This window comes from Castor canadensis, chromosome 1 (genome assembly GCF_047511655.1).
Source record: "Castor canadensis chromosome 1, mCasCan1.hap1v2, whole genome shotgun sequence".
Lineage (NCBI taxonomy): Eukaryota > Metazoa > Chordata > Mammalia > Rodentia > Castoridae > Castor > Castor canadensis.
Window position 1 is genome coordinate 11,890,815 of NC_133386.1, and position 23,328 is coordinate 11,914,142.

The 23,328-nt window shown below is 41.7% G+C and overlaps 1 protein-coding gene across 8 annotated transcripts in view; it reads right to left on the bottom strand.

Moving 5' to 3' along the window:
* Tiam2 (TIAM Rac1 associated GEF 2) overlaps positions 1-23,328 on the bottom strand; it is a 247,951-nt gene that overhangs the window by 105,802 nt on the left and 118,821 nt on the right. For 5 of the 8 annotated variants that reach the window (XM_074071804.1, XM_074071811.1, XM_074071833.1 and 2 more), the window contains exon 3: positions 135-238. The gene's annotated coding sequence lies outside the window, so the exon portion shown is untranslated. Of the gene's footprint in view, positions 1-84; positions 239-15,650; positions 19,139-23,328 lie in introns of those variants that run through there. The other 3 variants (XM_074071818.1, XM_074071794.1, XM_074071785.1) reach the window with 3 other exon arrangements.

Consider the following 23,328-nt stretch of genomic DNA (forward strand, 5'->3'; position numbering starts at 1 on the left):
GTAAATGAATGGCTTTTCTTGGGTGGCAGTTATCAAACACTTTAAAACTGAAATCATTGAACCAAATAAACCTTTACTTATTACCTTAGTCAGTCACACACCTGACATGAACCACGCACGTGAGCTGGGATTACCTGCAGTCTAGTCTTTGCGATGAAGGAAGTCAATGGTCAGTGGCTTTTACATGGCCTTGCATAGCAAATTTTACAAGCACAAGAAGGAAGTCCATGAAGTGATGCTGAAAAACAGAAACATGAGAGAACTCCATAAGCATTATACATTCAGCTCCTTAAAAGTAGAAACAAAGGTTTAATGTAGATTATCTGAAGAAACAACCAGTGTCCAAAATCACTGTCAAAACAATAAATGAGATGTCCTTGATTCATTAAAGTCATTTGAAGATGTAAAGGAAGCCAGAACTCTCAATCCAGTCTTATAAAGGCCATAAACCGGACACCCAGTTTGTGGTCGAAAGTCTGCCTTTGTTTTAAGGGAGAGCAGGTGAGAGTGTTCAAATGAGTCATGCGCCATTCATCCTTCACCACTGTGACCAGAAAAACAACCTTCAGACTCACTGATCAGAGTGCAGGGGCATTGCCCTGGCAGGACAAGAGTGGTTCATTGTTCTCTAACAACAGTAAAAACAAAAGTCCAAATGTAAAATCACAGCAAACAGTCACTGGCTAAAATAACTTAGGATACAGAGGTTGACCTCAGCAACACAATTAAGTTTTTCTCAAGCACACGTTCACTGGGGCAAGAGGCCAGCCTCAGAGAGACACAGAGGGCATCAGAGAGGGGAGGAGGATGGCCAGGGCTGGGGGCTGCCTTCTGGCAACATTCACTGCCTGCACAAAAAGCCTTTATTTTTTCACAGTCATGGTGAGGCTGCAAGAGTGACTTTTTAGCCCCTTTTTCAGATTTTATTTGTAATTGTGATAAAAATATGCCTAGCATCAAATTTAACATCTTCCCCATTTTAATTGTACAGTTCACATTGTTTTATTATTACTACCACCCATTGCTAGAATCTTCTATGAAACTGACACTTTGCACCCACTGAACAGCATCTCCCAACTCACACAGGAGATCAGCATTCTACTTTCAGTCTCTAGGAGCTCAACAACTCTAGGTCCCCCCCATCCCCGCCCCAAGCATGTAATAGAATCACACAGTATCTGTCCTTTTGTGGCTGGCTTATTTCACATAGCACAGTATCCTCAAGTTTCATCCATGTCAGAACTTCCTTCCTTATTAAGGCTGAATAATCTTCCCTTCTAAGTACACATCTTACTTATCCATCCACCTATTAATAAACCCTTGGGTTGCTTCCACCTCTTGTGAATAATAATGCCATGAACATGGGTGTACAAATATCCTTCAGCTTTGGGGGTTTATACCCAGAAGTAAAAGTGCTAGATCAAGTTATTTTATCTTTACTTCGTTGAGGAATCACCACATCATTTTCCACAGCTGCTACACCATCTTCCATCCCCACCAACAGTACATCAGTCCTAATTTCTTCACCTTCTCACCAATACATGTTCACGTCTATTTTTTGTTTTGTTTTTGCTGGGTGTTTTGTTTTGTTTTGTTTTGTTTGATAGCAGCCATCCTGGGGATAGAGGTATATTCACTCTGGTTTCATTTGTATTTCCCATATGACTAGGGATGCTGGATGTCTTTTCATGGGCTTATTGGCTATTGTACATCTTTGGAGGGTTCAGCAGTGACTTTTGAAGTTAATGATAGGGAAAGTAAATGGCACTGGACCCAAGTTCCTCTACTAAGCCAAAGACAAGTCTCCTGCTCCAGTCTATCCATACAAATACATTTTAAATTGAGAGGAAAAAAGTTAAATAGATTTTCCACTTGGGCAGGAAATCTAATAGCTCATTTGAGCCTATTAAAACTGAAGCCAGCATCTAATTAAGGAGGCTGAAATGGAGCCAGCTCTGTAACTGGCACATACCTTACAGTGGGCAGCTCTCTCACACAGCCACAGATACACTGGCCCTGTCTCTGACACTGGGACTGGACCACAAGAGCCTCACCTTTCAAAACTTCAAAACCTGAACTGTTGGTCTGAGACCTTCACAACTTGCTGATAGGACTGAGATTTTGTATTTTTTAATTTCGCCATCCAGTGATGCTTAGAAGAGGAAGAGCTCCTAGCTCTCTATCTATGGCAGCCCTTCTGATCTGCCAGCAGCTACAGCATACTCTAGCTTCCCAGACCAGTGAGAGACTGGTAGTCAAATATTCCCCGATGCATAAAAGACCAGAAGTCAAAACTGCAGAAGAGCTCTGAGGTTGGTGCCTCAGCAGCAGGTCTACCGAAATGCATCTCACTACTTTTGAAATTCAACAGTTAATTTTTTATTCATGTTACATTTCAAGAAACACAACACAAGACTATCTTTTACCAGACCTGCCTCACCAGAGGCCTGAAACACAGGGCTCATAAGAAGCACTCGGCTAACACCTGTTGAACTGAATGAAAAAGCAGCTTCACATGTTAGAAGGTTGATTAAGATACAGACCAAAAGCAGGACTCTTCATATCCTCAATTAGGGGGCACGACTGAAAGACTGATGCACAGGCCTGGCAGGACACATCTCCATAACTGAGAAGGTGCAGCCTGAAGGGGAGTAGTCAAGCAGAGACTGAAGGTGGGAGTAACAGTGCCCATTTACACAGAGGCTCAGGGTCCTCCAGCTGTTCCACACATCTGATCAGTTCTGGCAGTGAAAAAGTCAAGTCAAAAATGGCCATAAACTGCTACAAGAAGAATTTATCCAATACTCATGAGAAATGTCTTGACAGGAAGGATAATCCTGAGAGAAATGATATAATTATTGTCCCTGAGGAGTTTAACAAAGTATACAGACATTTATCCATCATCCCTCAGTTATGATTTTTTTTGTCTGGAAGCAAGAAAATAAATAAGTCAAATTTTCAGCAACCTGTGGCCCAAACTCCTTTACTAAGGTAATTTTATGATATGCAAGTTTTAAAACATTTTTGTTAATAAGAAAGCCAAAAAAAAAACACCAAAATTTCCTGTAAATGCTTAAAAAATAGAGAATAGTTAAAAGGCCTGATGTCTGAAAATAGCAAAAATACATATCTTAATGATAAACTAACTTCAATAACACATATTAAGGTATACAACCTACATTAATATATATTAAGTATATTGATGTGTAGTGTTGTAAGCCCACAGCTCATAAAGAAGTTATAAAAACAAGTCACTATGGAATAAAAACAACAACATGACACTGAGTGTATATACCTATAGTATAGGTTATACATATACTTTTTATAGTTATTTTCATTTATTAGATAATCAAAATGAAATACCGGAATAGTCTTCGTTGGTCAGAATTCCATGAACCTTAAAAAGAAACTCTTATTTTTCATTTTCTGTTTTCTAATTTCTACTCACATGAATGTGCTGTGGAGTCTTTTAAGCTAAAATCACAGACAATCATGGAAGTTTTTTCAGTGTTTAATTTGTGACCAATTCTCACATCAGAAATGTCCAGCAACATGAAGGAATTTCCCAAACATGCCATCATAGTCTCAGCAGCCACTGTGACCCCTGGGAGCCAGAGAAAAATAACTTATAGGAGGAAATTCAAGATTTACCTCATTTTCCTTTGCAGTCAGCTTGGGGTACACTGAGGTGTCAGAGTCCAGAGTAGTTTCTGTTGGCATAGGAGTGCAGAGATTACTGCAAAAAGCCTAGACTCCTTGACTACTGAGTGTCTGGGCTGAGCTGCGCCCAGACAGAGAACAAGAGAAAGCTGGTAGTGGACAGATGGTGTTGTGAAGGGCCTGGAAGGAGGGCTGGGGGCAGACCAGTGGGATGGACAAGCAGAGATGAAGCCAGGGCCACTGCACAAAGGCAGATTTATGGCTGGGCCAGACAGTAAAGAAACTCAAGTTCTACCATCAGGAGATATCACTAGCCTTCACATAATTCCAGAGAGATTTTTATACTGAACCAGGAAGCTTGCCACTGCCCAAGGCAAATCCTTCAGACAGAGATAAAAGTCAGAGAAGAAAGCCATCATGAAATCAACTTGGCTCCCTTTATTTGGGTTGGGGTGGGGGAGCTACAATCATGAAGGAGACAGACTGAGAATTTACTCTAGTTGGTGTCAGAGAACTTGGGTTAAGATTTGCTTCAGTCTCTAGTATAACATATAAGCCTTTGGGAAAATAACTTATATTTTCCCCATTTGCAACTTGAGGATAAAAATATCTGCCCCACCTACCTCACAGACTGAGAATCAAGCGTGGAAATTTATGTGAAACTACCTAAAAAACTGTGAGATGCAACACCATACTATTATTATTTTTAGCTATAAACCTGATCTTGTGCACTGATATCAGATCTTATTATAACCATTCATGGTTTCTTGAACTATTAATCATTAAGTATTATCTATATTTTTTTCTAAGTTCTATTGTTATCATGTGTCTGATTTTGATCAATTCCCAAAAATAATCACAGCATTACAAAACTACCTAACTTAAATGTCTAGAAAAGCAGTGACCCCCCTTGTGCACTTGCATTATTAGGTATGCATGGTGGAAAATGTGAGACAGCAACCCCGGTGCCCACTGAATCAGCACTAAAGAAGTCATTCTAAGCCAGGGCTATCTTCCCCCAGAGGACAGTTGACATGTCTGAAGATACTGTTGGTTTTGTGCTATTGGCATCTACTGGGAAGAGCCCAGGGATGTTGCTCAACGTCCTACAAACACACAGTGCAGCTCTCCAGGACAATTAAGTCTGCGATCCAATACGTCAAGAGTGCAGAGGCTGAAGAACCCACCCTCAACATCTGACTATTGCACGTGTCACTAAAAACCCTAAAATAAAAGGACAAGTACACCTACAAACCTAAAGTGAAAGCATCACACCCTGTGAAGGATTCAAATTTAGATTCTGTCAATGCTGCCAGAACCTAGTCCTCTCATCTTGAGTCAATGAACAGCAGTCAGCATGCATGAATTGAATACCAAGACTTGAAGGGGCTCATTTCTAATTATGAGAAGACTTGAACTCAATTCGTATGAAGAGGCAGGTAAAAGGAACATCTGGCCTCCATAGGAATAGTGCTTAGGAAGAGTAATCCTTACACAGAGTAGGCAGGAAGCAAGCTGTGGCCAAAGCCATGACCCATTGTTGGGCTCTATTGGCTCTTTCAGGGCTGCCAGCTGCCTTCCAAATGCACATTAACAGATGAATGGATCAGGCAATCTGCAGCAGAGTGCCTTAGGAGCAGGGTCTCAGTGAACAACATGGCTGATATTCAACAGGGGGAAAGTAATAAATCCCACAGGGACAATGGCCCAGCCTTCAGCACAGTTCATCACCTTAGTAAGTCAATTCATCACAAGGGGCTCTCAGAACTCACACCTGCTTTATAAAAAAAATCCTAACATCTGCAAAATTGCTTATGGAAGTGCTGACCAAACTTGGAGGATCATGAAACTCCTTTAATGAATCAATACCAGCATTTTTGAATAATTAGAGCAGAGGAGAAAAGAGAGTAAGTGAAACAGAAAATCACAGAGTATATGTCAGTAAGGGTAAAATTGTTTTATGAAACTGAATTCTGTGTGTGCTTAGATGTTTGCTTGTACACTGGGCTACAAAGTAAAACTGTGTCTTAAGTAGTAATCCAAAAAAAATCTCAAAAACAATGATTTACAGAAGTTTAAGTAGCAGTCTCATCTGAATGGTACATTCATTATACTAATCAGCTTGGTTGCCACCAAACTCTAAAGAATCCCCAAACATTCAAAAAAAAAAAAAATCATCATTCGAGATACTTTGCCTACAAATAGGAGGAGCCAGACATCCATCGTTAAGGCACAGTTTTGCAAGACTGGCGTGGTGGTCCATGCCTATAATTTCAGCTACAGGGGAGGTGAAGGCAGGAGGATCCTGGTTTGAGGTAAGCATAGGCAAAAAGCATGAGTTCCTATCTGAAAAATAAAATGAAGCAAGAAAGGGCTAGAGGCAAGGCTCAGGTAGTAAGTACAGCACCTGCCTCGCAAGTCTGAGGCCCTGAGTTCAAAGCCCAACATCAGAAAAAGGAAAAAAGGAGGAAAGAAGGGAGTGAAGCAGGCTCAACTTAGGGAAAGTTCAGGACTCACAGAAAATATGTGACTTAATTTTGCATTTGTTTGACCATGCCCTGGCCCAGGGCAAACCCATGCCCTTCCCCACTCATTGATCATATTGGATAGGAATCACCTGGTTCCTCCCTTCCCATAGGTCAGCATAAATTTTAAAAGTACCTAGTAGAGAAGAGATGCATGCTCTGCTTCCTGGCTTCCACTTTTATTTCCCTTCCCTAACTTTTAATAAGCTCCAATTATACCCATGTTTCCTACCATTCCCCACACACAAGGACTTTGGAAGTCTTCTGATCACAGACTGCACCATTGCCATTAACAGGAGGGGGCAGGGGAGGAAGGCAAGAAGAGTTCAGTTCTGGACTCCACAAGTTAAGCCCATGATCCTCACAATTTTGTCGTCTACAGCTTCAGAGAAATTTTTATCAGGCACTCAAATTCTTCCTAGCAAAGTTAGGACATGCCGTGGGAAGAGGCAGAATAAGCACTCATCTCACCTTTGCCATCTTCCAGGAATGACCCCATAAAGAAGAAAACTGGGGCTTGAAGGATTTGGTCAGATGAAAAAAGGAAAGAAGGGAATTCCAGAGATCAGGGAAAACATCTGCCCAAAGACCCCGGGGCTTCTTAGGGCTTACTGAATCTACAAAGTACTAAATCGACAAGTACAGCGGAAGAAGTTCCTGGGCTGGTCCAGAGAAAGGCAGGAGGGGAGAAGAACCTGAGGATGTGTGTCAGACACAAAGCTGGGAGAGACAAGGAGGAGGTAAGAAGTTAAAGGTGAGGGCAATCTGGGAAGTCTTGATAGTCAGTGACCCACCACCCCAAGCCAGCAACATTAGAGAGGGAGCCATGTGAAGCAGTGATAGGACAATAATGTCGCCATTTGCAAATCGGTGGCCATTTTATCCTCAGACCTCACTTGAGAAACTCCCAAGGACAGCCCCACCCTTAAACAAATTCCCACGCTCTAAGACAAGCTCCACCCCCTAAGACAAGCTCCACCCCTACCAGAGGCTCCCTCCATGCGCTAATTTCTGTAACCTCCCCCTTCTTTAAAAGCCACGCCTGGCCCAGAGTCTGTGCTGCGCCATCTTTTCCCTGGCCAGCCTGGCATTTTGGGCCTGCCATTAAACTTTGCTCTATGGAAGTGATTTTTCTTGTGAGCTTTCTTCGTGAGCGGTGTTTTTCCTAATAAGCAGCATTGGCAAAGGAGGACATTGTGCTAAGTGTTGCCAGAAGTGTGGGGACCCGAGTGAAATTAAAGGGCTCCTCTGAACAATTCAACAGGAGTGCTTTGCAGGGCTGCTTCTCCCCCAGATGCCCAGCAGTGCAGCAGAAAGCACTTCCGGAAGGAGGAATGACAGGCTCCCTTCCCAATTTGGCTCCACGTAGTTCTTCATAAACCTTAGAGAGAATCAAAAGAGCGAACGTGACAACTCCAACAGCACTGTTTGTAAGAGAGGCAGTGAGACCCAAAATCCCACAAATATTACTGGTATGTTTTGGGAATGTCAAGTAAATTGAGCAGCTCAGCTACATCTGAACCACTGCAGAAACTGAAAACGTTGCAGAGACTTTTTTAAAAAACACTTTCTCAAACAAAACTACAGAATCTATACACTTTAAAGTGAAATAATCCTGGTAAAGGTAAAACATTTTCCTTACTTTTCTTTTAGAAATTCTCAAAAAACATTTCCTAAATTTTCATCCAGGCACTTTTGAGCATGGGTTGTTTTAGTTTGTCCATGATTTTTAAATATATCCAGTGTTCTCTTCCATACTACCTTTTCTTCCAGGTCTCCTTCAACCTCATCCAAAATTTGTCCACCACCTTAGTCTCCAGAGACCTTGTACTTTTTGGTGACTCGCAGAACCAGAGATTGAAACGATTAAAAATAGTTAGAATAATTTTTAAGTAACCTCTGAAGTAATCTAGGAATAAGAGAGTCAAAGCTGCTAGCATGACTTTTAAATAACCTCTTTATTAACTTTTATGAGCTTGAGCCATTGCACAAAATCAAGTTTAGGTGTGACAAGCCCCGCCCAAGCTTCACACCACAACACCCACAGCCCAGGTGAGTTTCGGGCCACAACCGCGTGGCTTCTCAGTGACTGGGGGGACCTGGGCAGACGGCATGTGGCACACGCCCCGGGGAACTGGGGGCAGACGTGCGCTCCCGAGCCTCCATCCCACTCTGCGACTAAAATATACCATGGTAACTGTACCAAGTTATTCTTGGCAAAATACTTCTTCATTATACACTGCTCCATTTAAGCTGAAAAATGAACAGACTTCAGCCGCACGTTTCCCCTTTGTGTAAACAGGCGCTTTCCCCAGCCTCGTAAATGTAGCGCTATCTGGTTCCAGCTACAGGGGTTGTCCTGAGATTTCACGTCTGTAAGTTTATATCTTAAGGCTATAATATAAGCTAGCCTTGGTTGGGCCTGCAGGCAAAATTAAACCAATCTCTACTGAAATGCTCCTTAACTCTTATAGTTATTCACAAGCCTGATTAATATTTTAGCTAACAATTTATAGAAACTTTCAGGTGGAAAAAAAGCTGAGTAGTAGTAATAAGTATAGTTTAAATTTCTTAATTTACAGGAATTTAAACTTTTTGGATAGCCAAAGTAATGGAGACATGGAAGATTTAAAATATTGTGGATCCTGCTGTGTGCCAGGACTCCAAGGGACACAAGTGCCCTAACAGCTTGCATAATCATCCTGCTTTATGAGAAAGGGAACTTTAGCCTCCAGAGTTTGCTCTAGATCACTAAGCAGCAAAGGTCGGAATCAGACCTGAACCTTCTAAATCATTTTTTAATATATATATGTTCTATCAATTCTCCTGCATTTGTAAATCTAAAATTATTCCATGTTTTCTTTACACATTTATCTCCCAGTCTCCCCTTTCACCAGAGTGCTTGGGACTGATCTATGCCCCTTGCCTTACTAAAACACTGGTGGAGTCCTTCTCCGAAGGCCCCTTCCCCAGATGACAGGGCAGCTACAGCTGGGAATAGGAAGGCAAGAAGGAAACAAACACTGAAATTTTATGGTAAATGAGGAGCTGTCAATTTAAATCCGTTATTCTCTTCTACTGCTTTATCAAGAACCCTGGAAGGATGTGAATTCTGTTTTGCTTTGCTCTCCTCAATGCCAATTACAATGTTCTTCTCCAAGGCTATGGTGTGGACCGATCACAAGGCCCAGAGGGGAGGGTCCTTCTGAGGACCAGAGTAACCCACGGTATCTTCCTGAAGCTTCCATTTCAGTGAATGCTAAGTCATTTAAATATTGCTTCCATAATAGAGAAACACATGTCATAGAGTAAAACAAAAAGTTTACACTTTTAAGATAAAATACAGGAGTCCAAAAACATCTCACATTGACACTAGGTTTCTCAGGTTGTGACTGGCTTCCTAGGTAGGACGTGCTCTCGCTGATGGATGCAGTAACTACTCATGTATAACTACTCAGTACCGGATTCTTGTCTAGACCCAAAGGACACAGCACTGAGCCCAACAGACCCATCCCCAAAACTCCCTGCTCCTGTGGAGCTTCCGTGACAGTGAAGAACAATGACAACAAACCAGGAAAACAAAGCATGTATGAGAAAGAATCTGCTCTCCGGAAAACTAGAAATGGAAGGAAATGGAGGATTAGGTGAGGGAAAGAGAACAGAGGGGAGGGTATCCATTTTAAGAAGTAGGCAGGACACCAGGTGTGGTAGCATATTCCTATAATCCCAGTCACTTGGAAGACAGAAATGGGAGGATCATGGTTTGAGGCTAGTCCAGGCTAAATGCTAGTGAGATCCTATCTTAAAAAAACAAGTTCAGCATGGTGATTACACACCTGTAATCCCAGCTACTTGGGAGGCAGAGGTAGGAGGATTGTGTCCCAAGCATGGCCTGGGCAAAAATACAAGACCCTATCTGAAAAATAAGCTGAAGCAAAAAACAGCTGGGGAGAGTAGCTCAAGCCGTAAAATACTTGGCTAGCAAGAATGAGGCCAAGTTTGAGCGCTGGTACTTCAAGAGAGAGAGAGAAGGGGATGGGGGAGAGGAGGAGGTGGAGAAAGCCTCAGAACAATGATGTGAAGTTAAGTCCCTGAATGTGAACTGGCGAAACTACATTCCAGGCAGAGGTGACAGAAAGTGCAAAGGGCCAAAAAGGTAGGACAGGCAGGATACCAGTGTGGCTGGGGCAGACTGGGCAGGGGACAGATTAGGAGATGGAGAACACAGCCTGGAGGGACATTTGAAGGACTGTGGCTTCCAGGTTGACAGACAAGGCTCATTGCAGGCAGTGGCTGCTGTAAGGATCCACACTGTCCAGGCAAGGGCAGCAGGCGGACCTCCCAGCTACTACCATGATTCGGGTGAGAGATGAGGTGGTTAGGACTCAGGTGAGGGTGGCAGAGGAATGGGATGACTGGATAAAGTGGAAGGGAGAAGCAAGCACCCAGGCTGTATGTGGGTGAAGGTGAGAAATGAGAGATGTCAGGAAAACAACACAACTTTCAGTCTAAGTCATTGGAGGAACAGAGAAGGGCAGAGTTCCAAAGGCCTGGTTTGGATCTTCAATGACCCCCAAAGGGCCAGGTGTGGTGGTATACAGCTGTAATCCCAGCACTCAGGAGGCTGAGGCAGGAGCATTACAAGTTTGAGACCCATCTGGGCTACATAGCAAGACCCAAAAAAATCCTCCAAAGGCTTGGTCACCAGCCTGTGGAACTGCTGAGAAGCAGTAGAGCGTTAGGAAGTGGGGCCTAGTGGAAGGAAGTTAAGTCATCGGGGTTGGGGGGGGGTGCCTGTGAAGGGAATCCTGGGACCCTGGAACCTTCCTCTCTCTCCTCTTCCCAGGAGCCATGAGTTGAACATCTCTGTTCTAAAATCCACTCCCTGCCATGTTGTTCTGCCTAACCACAGGCTCAAAAAAAAACCTCAAGTGACCATGAATTAAAACCTCTGAAACCATGAGCTAAAATAAACCTTTCTTCCTTCAAAACTGATTTTCTCAGAGAAGGAAAGGTGACTATCACAGAAGACAAGGAATTCAGTGTTGGACACACTGGGTTTGTGTTTTCCCCTGAACGTTAAGGTGGCCATGTAGAGTGGCAGCTGTATATGGGAGCCTGGATTGTGTGAGCTGGGCTAGAGACAAAATTGTGCTGCTTTTCCTATGAAGACTGTATTTAACACAAATTGGACCAGGTCTCCATGGGTAAACAAAGGGAAGACAGGAGGCCCTGGTACACTCTAAGGTCAAAGAAATAAAGAGAAACACAGTAAGGCAAAAGAAGTAACTGTCCATGAACTCAACAAAGAGGAACCCAAGAGTGTGTTGCCTTTAAGACCAATCAGAAAAGATATTTCAGGAAGGATACGAGGGGCAAGTAACCCATGCTTCTAATTCCAGAAGGACAAGGACTGAGAAGGGAGCTCTGGATTTCACGGACTTTGCAACATGGAGGCTCCTGGTGATGATGACCAAAGCAGAGTGAGGGTGGAGAAAGGCAACCTGCAGTGAGCTTGAGGATGAGGTCAATGAAGTGGAAGATCTGAATAGAGATAAATCATCCAAGGTCTGATGTGGGAGGAGCAGAGGCATTGGAGGGTGGCTTGAAAAACAGTTGTTCTGCTCAACCCATCTATACATGAATATAATATAATGCACTGTAGAGTACACTGTCAAATATTAGGGGAGGATGGTGATAGAGAATGAGTCAGTAACAGAAGGTAGGGGGTTAATTTGATATATACAGTCCTGAAGTACCACCAAGGGAAACCCCCTTGGACTATCAATATATACTTAATTTTTAAAAATGAAGGGCAGGAGGGAAAAATATATCTTTTCGGGGGTGGGCACCAGTGGGAGGGGAGTAGGCACAAGGAAAGGGGGAATGAGGGTGAATACACTGGATGTGTTTTGTATTTACATATGAAAATAAAAGAATGAAACCTGTTGAAATTGTTCTAAGAAGGGAGAATGATGAAGGGGGTAAATCCAACTAAGATATATTTTTAAACACACATATAAATATTACAAAGTATCCCCATCGTACAACTTTCATATGCTAATAAAATCATTAAGTAATTTTTTTTAAAGAAAAAGAGTTGTTGCTGCCATGTTTTGCATTTAACTTATCTGGTTGTTTTGAGTCATTTGTGATCCACCCATCAACTGCACCTGGGATGAACTTAGGACTCTTCCTATGAAGTTTTCATCTCTCCCACCTCATCACAGCAAGAATTCCTAGTTTGCCCCTACCTGTATAAGATGCCTTGGTATACCTTCCAAACAGTGGTCACAGAGACCCTAAAAGCAAGTCTATTTTCAGTCTCCCCACTCAGTTTCTTTCCATTGCCTTCAGTCCTGGGCTGCACCAGCCTGCACAGTTCTGTCTGTAGCCCCTCTCCACGTCCCCATGTTGGAAATCCCACCCCAGCAATCTGCAACCCTAGAGATGTACCACACCAAGCCTCAAAGCAGGATGAGGACTGTTCTTGCTCTACAGGTTACTCTAAATATAGTTGGGATTCTCCAGCCTTCGATGATATCCTGGGAACTCCCAGGATCAACTCTACCTGACACTATCTAGAGCGCCCACCACTTCCCTTTTCTAGAGTGCAAGTGATAACTTAGTCTCCTGCTTCGTATGTAATGTTTATTTTTCCAGCCATGCCTTTCCTTACCTCTACCCTGAAGCCAAGGTTCATCTTCTGTGTTATGTTCCCTTTGGAATCATCTGTTGTAAGGCACAGAACTAACAAAGGTTAAATGGTCTCTACTGAAATGCAACTGACCACACACACACACACCCTCTAAATCTAGGGCTGAAACAGGAATAGTACTGGTAGGTGAATTCTATCAAAGGTATCTTATCAAACAGGCTACAGTGGCTCTTATGATTCTAAAATTCTCTGTGATAAGAATAGAGAGATGAGTTCTCTCTCTGAGTTCACAACCTTGAACTACATTAGGCTCCAAGAAAAATAAAAGTCCTTGCCTATGAATGGAGTTTAGAACTGTCTGGTTTGGTAAACAGATAGATAATAAGATGAAAGATTGAACAAAAAAAAAAAAAAGGATGGGGGGAGGGCAAGAAGGAGAGAAAAGGATAGGTATGTGTGGATATGTACGTGCATTGATATGTATACACGTGTGTGCATGCACACACAGATATATACACACATATGCATACATATGTCTGATCAATTTACTAAGACTGGCAGCATGGGATGTATCAAAGTATTTCCAATTGAAAGCAGCTTAAGCAAAGAACTAACTAGCAGGATACCCAGACTCTCAACCCAGCAGGGCAAGGAATCACCTCTGTCTTGTTGTAAACATAATTTTAACTCTGTGGCTTTTCACTTTTCCAGTTTGAAAAATTGTCTAAGACTCGTTTCCAGCCCTAAGAGTGTATGTCTTCACAATACTCTAGACTATAAATAAGTGAAAATAGAGTGTGCAATGTTTTCCTGGGGCACAGTTAAATCCTCCTAACATTTGTAACCCTGTTAAACAGGACAGAGTCATAAAAATGATATCCAACCACTGCTATTAGAAATTCAAGTTTATGTACTATCACTGTTCTTTTTTACCATCTCCAATGAAATTATCCCTTAAAAATAAAAGTATGCCCAAAGTGAAATTGTTCTGAATGGTGCATCAAAAGGAAATAGCATTTTAAGAAATCTCACAGTTGAGTATGGGATCTCACTAACTGGATTTATCATCATGCATAACTGCACCTTACAAAGTAGGCCAAACCTAGAGGTATATACAGACCTGGTAACAGCCCAGTGCCAAGTTCTGGGTTCTTTCATTCAGGGTTCATGGTGGGAACAGGCAGCAGAGATCCTGGAACTAACTTTACGTGAAGAAATACAAATCTGCTCAAATACAAGCTTGGACCACCAAGACAAAAAAATGTGTGCCTCACTTAGTGGGAGGTGAGAGACCCCACTGGATGGATAATCTCCCCTCAAGGACCACAAGCCTTATCTTGCACTTCCAGGCCTCCTTGCCCCAGGCCTGGTCCGAGAGGACTTTATAAGTCACTGACAGAGGTGTTATCTGTGCACTCACAGCACTATTTACTGTCCCACGGTGTGGACATGGGCCATGGGTGCTTCAGCAGTGTTGGCTTCTGTGTCTGCAAGTTCTGCTAAAAATCACAGTCAGTGACAAGTGATAATCTCACCAGGAAAGGAGGCGGTCCTCGCCCTCTTCCTGCTCTGAATCGTACAGGCTCTGTCAGTGTAGCATTTCTTACATTAAAAGGAAAAGGAATCAATAAGTGTGACCAGCTGTTCTATGGATTCTAACCTACCTGGCCAGCACCACCACTCCTCCATCTTAAAAGACATTTCCATTTTTGTAAAGGAAGCGAGGGGACTGAGGGCACACACTGCCTGTGGAGAAGACACCATGAAAAGGGGCTCACACTGTCCACCCCAAAACTGCACCTACCACCATTATACTAGCAGTAGTATAAAATTTCAGAATCCCTAATAGTGGTGGAAGATCACTGAGCAAGGCTGAAAGGTGTTAGGAAAAACTCCAGCAACTGTACAGCGGAACCCTTCCTTTCCAGAAATCCTATAAATAATCCTCCAAGTTACAGCGACTTCAATACAGCTTCCTATTTCTGTCTCTCCACCTACCAATTTCCTAAGAATTACATGCTAGGTCAAATTACTGTCAAGCCAAGGAAGAAGGAGCCTGAAGAAAGGGCTGCGCTCCATCCTGCTGATGAGCACCTGCGAGCCAACATGGCAGAGCTTTGCTTCCTGTGTCCCAGCCCCAGTGAATGAGCAGACTCCGTGGGTCACAACACCATTGATCCCTCAGGTAAAACACACGTCAGCCCCACCCCCTAGATCACCAGGGTTCCTCTCATGTCAGAAGGCCCAAGACAAAACTTAAGGACCAAGAGTACTAAACAGTTAACACCAAATTACAAGTTTGAAAAGAAACTCTTGAACAAAATGGCTTACTCTGCTAAAAAAAAAAACTACAGCCTGATGAGATTACAAAATAACCAGGAAACTGCAAAATCCAATCTCAGTCATCCTTCAGCTTCCAACTCTACCCTGAAAGAACTGGCATGGTAAAGACAAGGCAGTAGTTAATGATTTGCCAAGATCCAACCAAAAAATTGTACTTTCTTAAGACATCAGGTAAAACAAGTCCATACAATCAGCTTTTAGAGAATTTTTAACTTGTGAAATATAGCAAGGCAGACACAATAAATCACCAATAGGTGTTAGAAAGCATACAGACACTCAAATTTATAGATAATAATTCCCTGATGTACAATGACGCGTGCCACCTAAGTATAAAATAATGTGAAGTAAAGTTAGCACACTCAGGGTGTATTGCTAAAGAGAGTTTTTGGAAAAACATATCTATCTCACATATAAAATTAAGTCTCAACTCCAGAAGAAGGGAAGTAAAACATATATAACCTTACCTTTGCCAAAACTGTGGATGTGGCCAGTTGTTCTCAGGGTTTGGTAGTTAAGAGGAAACATTTCAGGCAGCTACAATCTATGGCCACCTCCAGACTCTCTCTCTTCCTTCCACTCATGGTGAGCCAGGAAACAGTGTCTAACGCTTCAAATGCTCGGTCGTTGAGAGCTAAAAACAGATTCTGTGCAATGCTGAATGTATTTTTGTCTGCTAGCTACACACCCTCATCATGTTCAATTCTTTCCATTGGTGGAACAGTATGATGCAAACTTAACCAGAAAGTGGTTTTCCATGGGCTGCCTGAAGTGATTACCCAGGATAGCCTGCCACCGTGCCTTGGAGACACCAGGCTGCCCATGACTGGGCCTGCATTCCACAATGACCACCAAAGTTCCATAGGAACGCAGGCTCCAGGGTTTGCTGAATAAAGGTTTACTCACTTGCAGGGAGCCTCAGCTTCTTTTTTAAGGCCTCCAGCAGTAAGAATACACACTTACCATCCTTGGGTATAGGCCTGCAGTAGACAGTGTGCTCCCCAAACCACAGCTGGAATGTTATGCTCATAAAAACCTTGCCTTAAAAATTATTTCATGATTTGCAAAATATCGGGTATACACTTACTCTATGTTTCCTGCTGGAGTTATTTCATTTTTAAGTTAGCTGAACAACAGTGCTATACACTGAAGTCGCTGTTACTCAACTTTGCACTATTTTATCAAAAATATGCATTATATTACCGCAAGTGAAAGTCACACACCAGAGGCTTTAAGTCTGGCTATATTCTTCGATGAAAGACCTTAAATATAAAAAATATCCCAAAGGAAAAGCTATGTTTTCAGCTCATTTTATATTAGGGTTCTTTTTTGGCAGAGGTAGGTAATCAATGGGAGAACAAGATCACATCTGTGTGGTCCTGTTAAAATTTCTGAAGTTATTTTCCATAGAAAATAGTTTAATCAGAAGTTTTTAAGAAACAAGTGTTCGAAGTATGCCAATATACAACAACTTAACCCAGACAAACGTGTGGCAATCGTTGTAAGATAATGAGTTCATTAATTTAAGAGCATGAATGGATCCACATATGCAACAGACCAGATTCTCCATAAACAGATAAGCTTTCAAGTCCTTATCTGATAAAAGTGGATCTTTACATGTACATGTATACATCTATACATACAAGTATACACACACATATACACATGCACACACACTGTGAAGCAGAATTCTCTTCCATGTGTACTTTAATACATATTTGATGGCAGGCTTTCTCACCTGATAGGTAAGATTATCAGTCTACCACTTATAAAAATTAGTCTAACTGTCACAAAAATTTAAATCTGAACACAAAACCAAGGAACTTAGTATTGATGGAATAGATCTGAACATTTCCCTCTTCTAATCCTCTCCCCTTACAGATAAAGAAAAAGTGGCCTTAAGTGACTGCACGAGGTCACAGAGCTGGTGAGCACAGCCAGGCTGTACCACCCAAGTAACCACAAGCCCCTGGACTGAAGTCAGAGTTACCATGGAAGCCAAGTCACACAACATAAAATGTGGGAATTCCCAAATTTTAACTTGACGTGAGTGCACACACTAAAAAAGACTCTAGGTAAATATGGAAGGAGTAAGAATGCTGCTAAGTCATTGAACTCTGATTCCTCTACATCTGACCACATCATTCTGGCTACTTAAAGAAAAAAAAAATAAGACTCCCCCATCTCCCAAATAACCAGAGCAAAATGGACTAGAGGGGTGACTCAAGCAGCAGAGTGTCTGTTTTGCAAGCACAAAGCCCTGAGGTCAAACCCCAGTTCCACTCTTAAAAAAAAAAAAGTAAAATAAAATATCAGCTAGAGTAAAGGAAAGCTTTCCAAACAACTTTGAGACAACAGAAGAACTTAGATATGCTGGGGAAATTTATGCCAGAAAAAAGAAGGAAATTTAGAGAGAAGGAAATTTAAGGAGATTCTGTTTCTAAGTGTGAAAGATGTACCAGAAGAACAGCTACCAGCATGGAAACACTTGTATGTTCACACTCGCTTCCTGCTTCTAGATGTTCTTAGATAACTCCAACCTCTTGGTACATTTCTATGTGAATTGTTCTATGCCAGAGTCACCTGGGGGAATCAGTGATCTCCAGCATTCCTCAGACATTTCAAATGAATTTGCATTAACTTGTTCTATTTTTTTTATTACCAAGGTCACCCAAATAACTTTAGTTCTATGAATTTACAAAGTCACTTGGGGTTTCAGACTACAGAAGAAGGTTTTACAAGTTCTTTAGACTTTGAAACTACAGTAAAATACTCTCAATTTAGTTTTCTGTCCTAAAATTTCTAAACCAACATATTTTCAAATCTTCAAAGTAGACTTGCTCTTTTCAATGCTTCATTGTGAGATAATATAATAGGACATATGTGTTAACAAGCATCTAAAATTAAATTCCTTGGCAAAGGTATCTGAGGGACATGTAAATTACCATGATGGAGTATTTAATTCTGAAGCACACTACGCAAATTAACACAGTCAAAATCAAGGAGAACAAAGTGTTAACTATTCTAGAATTTAAGTGTGTGTTTGGGGGGAGGGTATGTTCACTGTACAGTTCCTTTGACTTTTCTAGATTTTTACAAATTTTCTTAACATAAGATGGGGTAAGTGGCATTTGTGTACACACACACACCAATCTATGACAAATACCGTATTTTACTACGCGCCTCGTCGAGAACAAGTATAAACTTGATTACAATCAAGACCATGAGTATTCCACCGTGCACATACACATTCTGAAAGGCATCTTGTGAGGATTTCTTTATCTAGCAAGAGAAGCGGAAGGTGCAAAATGGTAAAATATGGCAAAGGAAATAAAGAATAAAAAGAATTTTCAGGGCTAGGAGTATAGCTCAGTGATAAGAGTACTTATCTAGCATGGATGGAGCATTGGGTTTAATCCCCAGAACTTGTAATAATAAAAAACAACTTGTAAGAGCCATTATCACATAAATCATAATTAATTAAAAAGAGTGTAATGGAAATTATCTTAGGCTTCAAAACCAGTGTGGACCAGCAGCTCTCCTCTTAGTAACTTCAATGTTTGAAATCCATTTCCTTCATCCCCAAATGGGGATGATAATAATAGCATCTACCACAAATAAAACATGAATAAATACACTAATCTATAAAAAGTTAAAGAAAAACTAACACAAAGAAAGACAATATTTTCAGTGTTGATGATCAAACTCGGGCCCTTATACATGATAGGCAAGTGTTCTACCACTGAACTATATCCCCAACCCAAAAAAGACAATTTTAAAAGTAATATATGAGCTCTCAGAAATAACCTCTGTGCTTAGAGTCCAAGAAACCAACCCTTTTAAGGTCAAACATAGAATGTTACTGAAATAAAATCCCACTAGCACCATTCCAGCTTGCTAACCAATAGTAAATTCATGATGAAAATATATAAATAAGAATAAAATAAATAAGAATAAGGAAAAGACAAAAACAGAAACAACTTTTATCCAAACAGGATTCCAAAAGATTGGATAGCCCTTCACAAGTATAAACATCCACCTTCCACTGAAACCTCACGGAGCAAAAGTCTCATCAACACCTCCTATGCTGGCGAGAATGGGGAGCGCTCCCCTGCTGCTCTGAAGGAAAAACAATCCTTCAAACCATGCAAGCTGAAACGACACGCAACCTGAGAAACGCAGCTGTACCACATCCTACGTGAAGGCAATGCGAGAAGAAAGCATACAATGTACCCCAGTGAGAATCCTATGACCTTCAGAAATACCACCTGGGGAGAAGACTTTTCTCCCCAATTTGATCACAAGACTCAAATCTAGCAGGTCTGATTGTAAAACCAGAGGCTTCCAAACCAGCCCAAAGAATACAGAGCGAGTGTTCATGTCCAAAACTGGAGCAATCCGAAGGCTCATCTCCCATGTGGGCAGCTAAAATCAACACGAATCCACAATTGACGTGTGCAGTTCATATGCTGCTCAGTCATGGTCCCCAGGCAGCTAGGCACACACCCAGGAGCCAGGCATGACAGTCCCTCTGCCCTGCCTTCCAAGACTGCTGCGTGACCTTGTACCTGTCACCTAACTTCTCTGAGTCTTGGTTTCTCAATCTGTAAAATGAGAACAATGTTTACCTCCTTCTTTGGGTTATTTTTAAAGATTTGGTTAAAATAACAAATGTAAATTATCTGACACAAGGCTGACCCTGAGAATGTAAATTCCATAAAGCAGGTATCTCATTAAAACTGTCTGCCTTTAGAATGCACTACTGTGATAGCATGCATGTGCCTGGCACATGGCGAATACCAGGTGCATGCCTGGTGCGTAAGTGCACGTGTGAGTGAGTGCATGAACGAGCTGGAGATGACAGTAGATACCACTCTGCCTTTTTTTCTAAATCCCCATGCTGGCCTGAAACTCTTAATTCTTCCACTTCAGTCTCCCCAGTAGCTAAGATTACAGGTATGAACTGCCATCCCCAGCTAGGTACCCCTTTTTCGTAGGCTCTGTTTTACACCATCATTAAAATGCAACATAGCAAGGTACACATTGCTTTAAAAAAAAAATCGCTCAATGGCCACTTACTGAAGGAGAACAAAATACACAGCAAAGCAGTAACTTTTTTAAAAAGCAAATGAGAAATGCCTTTAAAATCAGTAAGTTGATTTTAGGGAAATTCAAAATGCAACATAGCAAGGTACACATTGCTTTAAAGCCACAGGAAATCTAAATTCCATAACAAGCTCTACCTAAGTTTTGGAAAGGAATGTGCAAAAATATTTTAAACAGGTCAATTATCATGGAAATGTCAGGTTTTATGACATAAATATTTATGAAGTCCATTATATACTTTACATTATATACCAAAAAAATCCCAATTACTTCTGCAAGAATTAGTAAATATTTAGTAACATAAAAACTAAGATTGAAAACAGATTCTTCATAAAAGTTCTTCTTTATAATGATTTTTTCCTATAGCCCATTTCCTCCAAATTAAATATACTTTGAAAATTCACAATGAATATTATTTCATAAAATCCCAAAATCCGAAATTAAATAGAATGCATTATAATAAGAAACTGGTGACATCATTATGTAAATGATAAAATGCATATTAGAAATCCTGCTACCAAAAAGAAACCTACAAAATGAGTTTTAGATAAGGAAAAGTGAAATTTTAGAAAAAAAAATTTAGGAAATATGCATGTAAAATGCTGGCTTATAAATGTTAGCCACTAGAAATATCTATTTACAACATATTTGAAGGGTTATATTGGAACATTTCAGAAAGCACAGTAATATTCCCAAATATAAATGTAATTAAAGTGTTAACATCCAGTCTCTCAGTCAACTCAGAGTATTTTCTTTGTATGGACTGAAGTGAGACTGTTACAGCTGAATCGCTCCTAGTAAGCTTAATCCAGAGAACAACTGAATAGGAGTTTTTGAAAAGATCAAAGAGATTTCTACGGCGCCAACCCTTCGTCTAATTTGAGACCCTCCTACAGCGTGGATAGATGGGCCGTTCTTTTTGAGTGTGTGAAGGGCAGCTCACAGCTCTGCCACAGAGCACACTCCATTGTCGGATAACCAGTACGTGGAAGACAATACCTTCCAGCCACATTAATAGTCATTCTCAAACTCCCCTAATTGATTTTAATATTTCTGCCACTATCGACACACCCTGCTCTTCTCCTTCCACTCAATGCCCTCCACACAGCTGAAGTCACTGGCCTGAATGGTCCTTTCCCTCTGTCTAGCCCTGCTCGGGTCACCTCCACAAGGAAGCCAGATCACCATTGTAAAGAAAACCACAGGAACAAAAGCCAGTTAAAATGGTCTCCTAGAACACAGGATGCACACAGAACGGTCGGGAGACTACAGTCTATGAGCCAAGAAGTAAGCCTACACTCTTGGATACAGGTCCATGTGTTGGAGAACATGGAGTCCAGGGAGGGCTAAGGCCCGCTGGAGAAGTCAGAACGGAACCCACTTCCAGAGTCCACTCATGTAGTGCCTGGAGGCCCAAAACTGATGTTACAGAAGGCGAGGGAGCTATGCTGCCAGCTGACTCTCTCCATGCTCACAGGGCCCTGAGGTACAGGAAGTGAGCTGTATCTAAAGACAGAAGGTAAATTTACCTGTCCAGATTGGTGATCGCACTCAAACACCCCCAGGGCCATTGAAGATGTATGAAGGACACACGGCTGGATATGGTATTCCCAAGACACAGAAACCACTGTTTGCAAGTTAGACTTGTCTGAGTATTCCTTGGCATACATAAAAAACATGTTCTCTTCTATTTTTCTTCAAATATGAAACTCTGACAGTATCATTAGTTTTTTACTCTGCTACAGATGTTGAGAAGACTTTTTTTTTTTTTTCAAGTTTCTTCTAATTCTACTAAAAGAAAATTTACTGGAACCAACATTTGTTGGGGAGACTGTGTAGAGGGGTAGGGACTGTGGCAAACTGGCCCATGTGTGAACCAACCAGAAGTCCAGGAGTTACACAGCTCCAGTGGTCCACTGCCACCCCAGAAGGCAATACCCAACACACTGCATTAAAATGCTGCTTTTATGTAAAGTTCTCGATGTTTAAATGTAGGCAACGAATTTAAATTTCCTTAGTACCCATCAAGGACACATTTAGCAGGTCAAACGAAGCTTATCCACACCCCAGTAACCAGCTGGAAGTCTGCCATTTTGCAACCTCTGATAGAAATAACAAAATACAAACAGGAAAATTTTCAATCCTGTAAAATATTTTAAATGAAAACAATCTGCAGTCCCAACTCCCTGACTTCAGAAGGCTTCATTCTGTCTCCATAAGGGCACATATATCCTCCCAGAAACCACCACCACCCCCGACACACGTGCGCGCGCGCGTGTACACACAAACACACACACACACACACACACTAAAGCAACCAGATGTGGGTGCAGGCCTGATTTTGGACAGGGAGCCAATTATACAGCAGGGCATCGGAAAGAACCACAAATGCCACGCCCTCTGCCTTCCTGGTGCTTAGAGGACTGCCCTTTACAGAGCTCTTGGTCTCTAGCCAGCCAACCAGCCTCCAGACACCACTGCCAGCCCCAAGAAGGCACCTTGCACAGCATCACCCATTCCCCCCTATTCCCACAGCTCCATAAGAAAGTATGGAAAGGAAACCACAGTGGCCTCTCTCTAGGGCTCCCTCAGAAGCAGGTCCAGTACACTGCATCTGAACTTCCAGTTCCCTCCTTCAGACAATGATGGTCTCTCACACACTTCCAGAAATAGGTCCCCACTAGGCTTGCTGCATGCTGAGCTGCATGCTCTTTTACTGTCACCATCAAGTCTAGACAGGACACCACTTCCACACATTCCCACCCTGGACCACCTCCTCTGGATATCAATGGGAAGCTTAAAGCCAAGTTTGCAGGGAAGAAAAGGACAGAGGGTTAAGCGCCTACACCCGTCAGATGGGCACAGGGTCAGGAGCTTGACATGTATTTTCATATTTAATTCTCATGGTAATCCTCTCTGATTTATGCTGTTGACACTGCTTTGCAGATGAGGAAAAAAAGCCAAGTGCATTTAAGTAATTTGCTGACAGCCACTAAACTAGCACAAAAATTCAAAAAAAATTCAAACCAGGTCTTTCTG